An 8790-nucleotide genomic window follows, 5' to 3' on the forward strand; every position below is an offset into this window, starting at 1 on the left:
GCGACGTTTCGGCATCCTGCCGAAACGTCACCGCGGTGCATTATGGGACGTTCATTTCCCAATGCTCCACGCGGTGCATTATGGGAAACGTCCCATAATGCAACGCGCGGTAGGGAGAGGGAAAAGAGGGAGGGGGAGGATGAGGAGAGGGTACGGATGATGAGGAGGGCCATCCCGTCCTCTCCGTGCCCTCCCCGCCTCCTCCTCAAGATCTGCTCTCTAATTCGGCATTACAGGGAGTTGTAAACGTCTTTTACTTTTTTTAAAGGGGTGTATTCTAAATCACGCCAACAACAAATCTACCGGAGGCAGGTGAAAAGAAAAGAGACAGCAACTCGAAGCCAATCCACGCCCAGTCGAACCAAATGAAGCCGAAGCGAGTCACGTCAAGCCGAGAATTAACCAGCCGATATCCGATCCGCGAGCCGGGCCGAGTCAAGCCAAGTTAAGCCGAGTCGAGCCCAGCCGGGCCGATATACGTCGAAACCAACTGAAGCACGCTCGCGCGGCGCTGGTTGGGGCACGTTCTCCGGGAGGTCACGCGCGCGGCGCGCGGCTGGGGCGGCGATTCTCGTATGCTTTTAATCCGCGTCCGATCGGTGGAAGAACCGAGGCCTGATCCCCCGTCGGAGGCCGTCGGGGCCTCGCCGGGGACGCGATCGGCGCCAGCCGAGCGTTCCGAGATTTGGCCCGGGGCATTAGGTTGTCTCCCCCGGGAGGTGTCCGCCGTGTCGTGTCTTCGTCGCTGGACGTGGCGCTTGGAGCCGAGTCGGGTCGGGTCGGCGCGTCCGAGTCCGTTTTCGATTTCCGGTCGGACGGCCGCCGCAAAGTGCTCGCATCTCTGAAAGAAATCGCGAACGTTAAAGGGGCCGTGCGACGATATTGAGTAGAGGAACGTTCCTCACTCTGTACTCGTGGGGTACACTGGTACCAAAAGTATATACTCGCGCGCGCAACGCCCCTGACCAAGCAGCTTCGTTGTCGCCGCGTAAATTAAAAAAAAAAAAGCGGACGTTTTTGTTTCTTTTTGCGAAATTTCACGACGAAGTTCTGGGGGTCGCATCGTTGGCGTTGTTAACAATACAATCTCCAGGATTTTGTCATTGAAGTTGCCATGAGGAGGTTTCTGAGACCGCCTAGATACGACGATAACTCAATCTGCGAGCTCTAAGAAGCCTAGAAATCCATCAATCATTTCGATGCGCGGTCCATTGCCCCATTAAAAAAAAAAAAGCAATCAAAGACTGAATACACCCAGGACGTCATGTGACCAATAAAACCGCGACATTTCGTTGAGATTGCAAACGCTGCTATTACAAAAAAGTGTACGCTTTTGTAGATGATAAAAGCAAACAAGAGTAGTCGAAACATGTTAATTCTTCGCGGAGAGGGAACATAATACTGCAATAATCGTCTCAAAAACAATGCACTATGTTTTTTTGTTTTTCCCATGGGAGCAATGTGACCGGTCCTCGCTCAGTTGAATTATAGTCCGGGCTATATGGCAACGAGCCGATCGAGCGCACTCGAGATATCACTCCGCGGGTCCACCGGCCGGAACCGCGAGGATCCTTCGCTCGCTATTGGCTGACAGCGGTCCTGGTTTCACAACATGCTCCTCCCATCGCCGGAGATCACGTCGGTCTGTTGCGATCTTCGATTGCTTTTCTTTAAACAGAGAAATCGGCCGCACATATTCATGATCATTGGATTTCTAGGATACCTAGAGCCAGCAGAGTGAGCGCCATATTTAGCCAATCTCAGAAACCTCTTAGGGCATCTTTAAGGTGAGTGTGTTGTACGTATGTTTCGACAGCCGAAAGTTTGTCGACTTCAATGGGCGACTTGTCTCTCCGCTGTAGACAAGAAATTTAGCCGGTGTAGTGCAACCGCTAGCCTGGGGTCTTTCACGAGCACGACGCAGTAGCGATACGAATCCGCACGCCAGTTCGATGCTGATCCAGAACCAAATGGGCAGGAGTGGGGATCGAACGATTTCGTCATTAAGCTCTGCACCCACGGTGACGAAGTTGCAATGACGGGGAGTCCCATTTACCAAACATTGTTGCTGCGCCCTTTTAAATCTTTCGGGGTCACGCCTTGTCTACGTGGTGAGGCAGTGCTTTTCTACTTGGTCTCGAGCTTGTGTGCGTTTTGACCGTCTGCGCAATACGGAGACGATGGGGAAAGAACAAAACACTCAACTGGTATAGACGCTTTAAGCAGATGTGCGTGGGCGCCGCCATAACCGACCTTCGGCTTTTGGTTCCTTTTATTCCGTTCGCTTCACCTCATCATTGCCACAGCAGGACAGGTTATGGCCACTTGAAGTGCTACGCTGTTTTTCTCCCTAGCGTAGGCCATTGTGGAGGTTTGTCAACGCTCGCTTCATTGGCTTAAGCCTGGTTCAGACAGTTGCGTTTGACTGCGTTTGACTGCGTTGCGGCTGCGGGAAACCAGGACATCCCTGCTGCTTATATCGCGTGCCAAGATGATTCCTTGAATTGGATTCCACGCTTCATACGAAACACAGATGTGACGCTGACTCGCTTTCGGTTCTGGACGCAGCGCAGCCAAACACACTCAAACGCAACTGTCTGAACCAGCCTTTAGCGTCTCGGTAAGACAAGAGAAGATCGGCAATGGCGGCTCTGTCTGGCTCGTGCTGAAAGCGTCTTTACTCAATTCGCTTTGCGAATTGAGTAAATAATACTGGCCGTAAATAAGACTAAAGACTAGCTGACCTTGAAGTTGCTCAGGCTCGGGTAATCAAGAAACTTTGGCGAACTAAATGGACTTTGAACAAACGATGAACTCTACAAAAGCGCAAACTCGAAATATAAGTAACTCCATTCGATTGAAAACAAACAAACAAGTAACAAGCGAAGTGTTACGAAAGGCGTCTCAATTAATTGGCAAGAAACTTGCGAAACGCAACGGCTTTACATCTCGCTGACTGCGCAACACAGAGATCTCACACACCGAAATAAATCCTCGAAATATGTCACAAAAAACAACAACATAAAACAGCAACACAAGCTTTGGGAAGACAGGCAATTAGTGCTGCGCCTCGTCCCTTTTCGTCCCAACAGATCCATTCCCTTTTACGCCGAAACCTCGCCAAAAAGGTTTCGCAAACAACAACGAACGTCTTCGAAACACGCTGCAGTTCGAAAATTTCGACACCCCTGCCGTCTCCTCGTTGCACCAAGAGCGGGATCAGCCGAGCTGTTTCGCTTCGACTCAACGCGGGCAGTCGGCGTACTTCTGTATTCTCTTGATTCGTTTCCTTTGTTCCGCTGCTGTCTTTATCGTTCTCCGGATATCCTCGTGTTGTCCGTTCCTCGTCGGCTTTGCGGCGGCAAGAGCGGAGGCGACGCCACAAGCACGGACCGGGTTTCCCGCGGAAGATTCGTCTCTGCCAGAGGACCCCGCCAGCGTCGATTGGATCTGCCCCACGTTGGGCGCTGGAAAGGCCCTCCTAATAGGAGCGTTGGTCTTCGTCAGGGCAGCCCGGACGGGCCCAGGATTTTCTCCCGCCGTGTGCGGGCCGACGGAAACCGTCTCGGAAGGACAGCGGCAGGTTTACGGGGAGTGGGACGGCGAAGGATTTGGGGGGATCTTCCCACTTCTCGACAGAAACTAAGCAGCAACAACAACTCGAAATAATAATAATACTAAAAAAAAGAACACTGACAATTGTCGGTGGCGTATAATTGGTTAGGTCGCAAAAAGAAGCAGCAAAACGAAAGCCCCCGCTGGATGGTTCAGGTGACGACGGTTCGAGCAGGTGGCAGTTCTGTCAACAAAAAATAATGGTAGCACAAAAAAAAAGACAAAACAACAACAACAACACGAGAGGACGCTAAGTAAAACAAGGAAAGAAAATGAACGGGTCCTATTAAAGGAGAATAGCTTATAAATTATATTTTTATATTGGATCACAGCCAACGTAAACCCATCTAAGTTGGCAGGCGCCTCGCCTTCCTTTGGAAAGTCCCTATCAGTGCCAATGATACCTTATCAATCACTTCTTGTAAATAGATCTTCGAGCACCCTTTTGCCCGTCGTAGACTCGCGCCGCAGAACACAGGACAGGTTTCGTGGGCTCGATAAACCCGCCGTTGCTCGTTACGTTATGGACGTGCGTCATGCCAGCTTGCGGCCGCGTAATCACCACCGTGCGACGCACGTTAAACCGCCCCCCCCCCCTCCCCCCCCCAAGGTTAGTAGTTTCGCAGAAAACGCTATATTGTTCCTCAACCGCGCAGCGTAAGGAATCAATCTCGCTGTATCGATAAACATGGACGCACCAAAAATTCTTTTTTTTTTTTTTTCTGCTTTGCCTTACGCGGTTTTGTCGCTTTTGAAGGAGTTCGTACGGCCGCACGCCAACGCGCACGGAAACAAAATAAGCACACGCTTGCGAGGTCTGGCTCTCCGCGTGCGCGGAAACCAGAGTCGCATTTGCGCATGCGCCGCGCCGACGGCAGCACCACCGCAGCCGCATGACTTCAGAGATGCGCGTCGGTCTAGTGGTTATTCCTACTTGCCCTTGCCGGGAAAAAAAAGAAAGCAAGAAAAGCAAAACACATTCAGCGGTAAAACATGTAGGCTGCCAACGCCAGTGCGAGCCTATTAGCGGCGAGATGTTTCGGTGGCGCCCTCGTTCGGTTACCTTTCGTGACGTCATTACCTCTTGAACAACATGTTCGATGGTGTTTGTAATGAGCATGGTGGAAGCCTGAAATCACAACGCTCTGAAAGTTCTATACATTCCTCTTATTTCCATCGATGAGACCTCCTTTGCTGACTTCATAGTCATCATTCAGCCAATTGTGGTGAGCCGACCACAGAGACGCGTTCGATCGCTCACGTCGTCAATACACGCCGAAAATGCCGTAGAAAGCTATCCACGAGTATAGTAGCCATCCCCGTGAATGTTAACTGCGTACGAAACACACAAATCGGAAGTCACGTTCAAGCTGTCTACCGCAAAGTGCACCCCAGAAGAAAAAAAGAAAAGCGTTTGTCACGGGGCTCCACTTACCATGTTCACGTGCTTTGCGTTCCAAGGGCCCGTTGAGGGCAAAATAAAGAAGAACTAAAAAACAAGATTTCCTTCCAACTTTCAATTTTGGTCAGCCCCGCGACGTGCACGTCCGCTGAACCCGAGTCGACTCCGCGAACCACTATATCGACTTCGTTTTGTGTCGGCTCCTTCTTAAAAGTTCGTTAAAGATCACTCCGCCTTCTTTCTGGACCGACGCACGGAGAGCGCGAGACATCTATACGCGATGGACTGCAGACGACACCACGAGCCATCGACGCCAATCCAACGCGGGGCGAGTGCGTCACGTGATAGTACATTCGCGACGCTGGATTGGCTGGGATTGCTCGTAGCGTTCATCCGAGCCAATCCAATACCTCGTGAGTGTCGCGTTCGTTACCTTAAAGAGGGTGAGCAGAGCGACCAACGCATACTTGCAATCATCGAAGCGTGTGCAACTCCAACCTTGACGTCATCACGGAGAGATCGAGCGAAGACGCTGATTGGACGCGAGTGTAGCGTCAGCGTTCGGCTGGACCTCGTGTCCAATCAACGCGTTGAAGGGCGCTCGGCATCGGGGCTCGGGTCCGATCGTCGTGGTGGCGACATCGGAATGTGAAACGACGTTCCGCGGAGGAAGAGGAGGATGTTGATCACGCGTTGTTACGTACTTCCGGAACGGGGGTGCACTCGCGCGTGCGAGATGGAGAAAAGTTTACATAACGTAACCTAAGTCGACGCCGGATAACTTATTATAGGTTGTCGGGGGAGAGTGTTCCTATCGTTTCCCCGCCGAACCCTGTAAAAGTAATCTTTCAAGATATTTTTTTCGTTGATTGATTTTTCCCGTAACTATAAAACGATTCGATCCTCAATGAACTCTTCAGCAACGGTCACACTGCTCCCACGTCGTACAAAACACAGTCTTCAGAGACTGTCCGGTGCCTGTCAGTTCCTCGTACGACGGTTTTGTTGTTTGTCTGTTGTTTGTTTGTGTTTGTTGAGCCAACCTCCGGTGTGCTCAGGAGGTTGGCTAGTAGACGCCCCTGCGTACGAATTATAGAGTTATATCTGCTAGCCGTGCACGCCTCCTGCGTTCCCCCTCCCCCTTTTCTTTTGTGAAAATAAAATATCGATAGATTGATTGAATGAAGGATTGATTGATTGATGTGTGAGCAGTGTGTCTGTAGCTTTAGCTATGTTCGGAGACATTGTGTGTTGTCCCCTCCTTTCATGCGCGTGTCTTTTTCCCTGACTCAGGTTGAATTATGTCACGTGACACGTTCGCGGCGTTTGATTGGTTGGGATGGCCCGTGTAGGCGTCCACCGCGCTTCATCGTGAGGCAGACCGGGGAAGTCTCGCAGCCCAAATGTCCCAGCAGCCGCGCTGAGCGGGCGGAACGCACTCATAACGCGGAGCCCCATACATTTTCCCAGCGTGGTCGCCGTGATTTATAGTTAGGCATAGGTCAACCCGTCGGGACTCGGCAACGGGGGGGAAGGCGTCTTCAACCCCGGCGGCCATCAATTGCGCGAGACCGGGGCACCGAGCCCGGAGCTCGTTTAATATTTGAAGCCAGCGGCGCGCTTTACCTGGAGACGCCGTGCGCTCTCCGGGTGAACCGTATTAAGCTTGAACTCGGCTCTTCTTGTTGTTGTTGGTTTGAGCCGTCGAGATTTTTGTTTTCTCTCTTTCTTTTCAATGTATGTGGATCTTCTTAAGTGCTGTTGTTTGGAATTTTTTTTTTTTTTAATTTTGACGTGGTGACTGGGATGTTGGAATACGGTAAAAAGATAAGGCGGCGAGTTTCTCGTCGTGGTTGCTTTGCTCGTGCGCGCAGCAAGGCTAGAAAACTTGTAATTAAATGAAGCTCTTTTCGCAGTTTTTCGTAGTCAGGGGACGTAGGGGAGTCGATACTAATACTACTACTATATATACTACTGCTAATAATAATAATAATAAAACATTCGAGGTGTATACCAAAACACGTGGAGCAATTAGTTTGTATGTTAGAGACTGCACGTGTTAGTACAATACCCCTGTTTCGCGGGCAATTAAAAAAAAACACTTTCTGAACAGATATATATATTTTTTCTTAATCGGCAAATTTGTGTACCCCCGCCGGCAATATGAAGGTGAACACCTTACCTGGTTTCTTGCCTGTTTTACCGACTCCCTAAAGCTATATTAACTCTCAACGTCTCAAATGGTACGTGGCTTGGTGGTCTAAACTTTGCGTTCTAGCCCTCTTCTGGAACAGAGCTTGTTCTAAATCTTGCAGGAACGTCAAAAACAAGAAGAGGGCTGTTGACCTTCATATCGCTCGCGGGTGTACGTTGATACCTAAGCGTAGAGTCGAGATCCCGAGATTTTCCGAGTCATTAGAGAAGGCCGTTCTGAAGGCCTTTTGAGTGCCCATCAAACAACCCTGTTTCACCGGTACCCCCGGTTAGGGTGTACTAGGTAGAGTGTGTCGTGATGCGCAAGCACGCCGGTGAGGGCGCCATGGGGCAGAGCGCGGCTATTGCCTGAGTATCAGTAACAGCGATCTCGCGCGTCAAAACGAAACCAAAGCACGAGTCAACCTTTGACGCTCACGCTAAGAAAATAAATAAAGATCACGCGCATTTAAAACGAGACAAAAAAGACAACAGCATTATAGAAAACAATCGCGCGGTAAACTCACCTATAAAAAAAAAATGAGAGACGTTTACAATTCTATGTAACGCCGAATTAGAGCGCAGCTTATGAGGAGGAGGAGGAGGGAAGGTTATGCCCGTCTTCCGTTAAATTTAGCGGGGAAATTTTTTCAATAAACTTAGCGGAGTAGTTGTTCTGCTATATTTAGCGAGAATATTTTCCAGCTAAATTTAACGAGGAATTTCCCCGCCAAATTTAAGAGGGAACTGTTTCCGCTATATTTAGGCGCCGAGTGAACCTCGTGACGTCACTCGTGACCCTCCGTAACGTCACATGGGACGTCACGTGTGACGTCACTATGGAAACGTCTCATAACGCAATGCGCGGTTACGCCGACGGCAACGGCGACGCCGATCAAGCCGGAAATTGGCGCCAAGGGCTGCGCTCTACAAGGAAAGACGTCTACTATTCCCTGTGATGCAGAATTCGAGCGCGGCTTTTGAGGAGGAGGAGGGGAGGGTACGGAGAGGAGGTATGCCCTCCTCCTCTTCCGTACCCTCTTCTCTTCCCTCCTCCTTCCTTCTTCCTTACTCTCCCCTCCTCCCTCCCTTCTCCCTGGTGACGTCACCGTGACCCTCGTGACGTCATTCATGAAGGTCATGACCTTCACAAGTAGAGGTCACGTGAAGGTCGTGACCTTCGCGAGTAACCTTCGTGACGTCACTCGTGACGTAACGCGTGACGTCACGTGTTACGTCACTGTGGGAAACGTCCCATAATACAACGCGCGGTTACGCCGACGGCGACGGCGACGCCGCTCAAGCCGGAAAGGGGTGCCTAAAAGCTGCGCTCTAAAACAAAGCACTGTCAGCGTTTAATATTTGAAAAATTTAGCGTCAGCAAGGAAACTAGAAAATTTTCAACTCCGCATAAACTTTATATGTTTCTCTCAACGTCTGTTACAAATTCGCTCAACCTTTGACCGCCATGTTTCGTGGTGCCTACTTTCTACTGGAGTCAACGTTCGGAACGGTTTTAGTCAGCAGTAGAATTGTTTTGGGGGAAAAAACAATAAGTCATGCTCTCATTCGAGCAGTCA

This window comes from Ixodes scapularis, unplaced genomic scaffold (assembly GCF_016920785.2).
Source record: "Ixodes scapularis isolate PalLabHiFi unplaced genomic scaffold, ASM1692078v2 PGA_scaffold12__126_contigs__length_90152505, whole genome shotgun sequence".
NCBI lineage: Eukaryota > Metazoa > Arthropoda > Arachnida > Ixodida > Ixodidae > Ixodes > Ixodes scapularis.